Below are 666 nucleotides of genomic sequence, written 5' to 3'. Positions count from 1 at the left end.
AGGTAGTGTCTGTCTTTTTCCCTGAGAAGGGTTTTCTGTAAGTGGCAAAATGTTGGGTTCTTTTTGTGTAGCCAGTCTGTAAGTCTTTTATTTGGGGAATTGAGTCCATTGATATTAAGAGATATTAAGGAAAAGTCATTGTTGCTTCCTATTGTTTTTATTGTTAGAGTTGGCATTCTGTTCTTGTGGCTGTTTTCTTTTATTTTTGTTGAAGAATTACTTTCTTGCTTTTTCTAGGGCATGGTTTCTATCCTTGTATTGGTTTTTTTCTGTTATTATCCTTTGAAGTGCTGTATTCTTGTAAAGATAATGTGGAAATTTGGTTTTGTCGTGGAATACTTTGGTTTCTCCATCTATCCTAATTGCAAGTTTGGCTGGGTATAGTAGCCTGGGATGGCATTTGTGTTCTCTTATTGTTTGTATAACATCTGTCCAGGATCTTCTGGCTTTCATAGTCTGGTGAAAAATCTGGTGTTATTCTGATAGGCCTGCCTTTATATGTTACTTGACCTTTTTCCCTTACTGCTTTTATTATTCTATCTTTATTTAGTGCATTTGTTGTTCTGATTATTATGTGTCTGGAGGAATTTCTTTTCTGGTCCAGTCTATTTGGAGTTCTGTAGGCTTCTTGTATGTTCATGGGCATCTCTTTCTTTCGGATTGGGA

This window comes from Mus caroli, chromosome 5, assembly GCF_900094665.2.
Source record: "Mus caroli chromosome 5, CAROLI_EIJ_v1.1, whole genome shotgun sequence".
Lineage (NCBI taxonomy): Eukaryota > Metazoa > Chordata > Mammalia > Rodentia > Muridae > Mus > Mus caroli.
Note: the sequence above shows the minus strand (reverse complement) of the source record.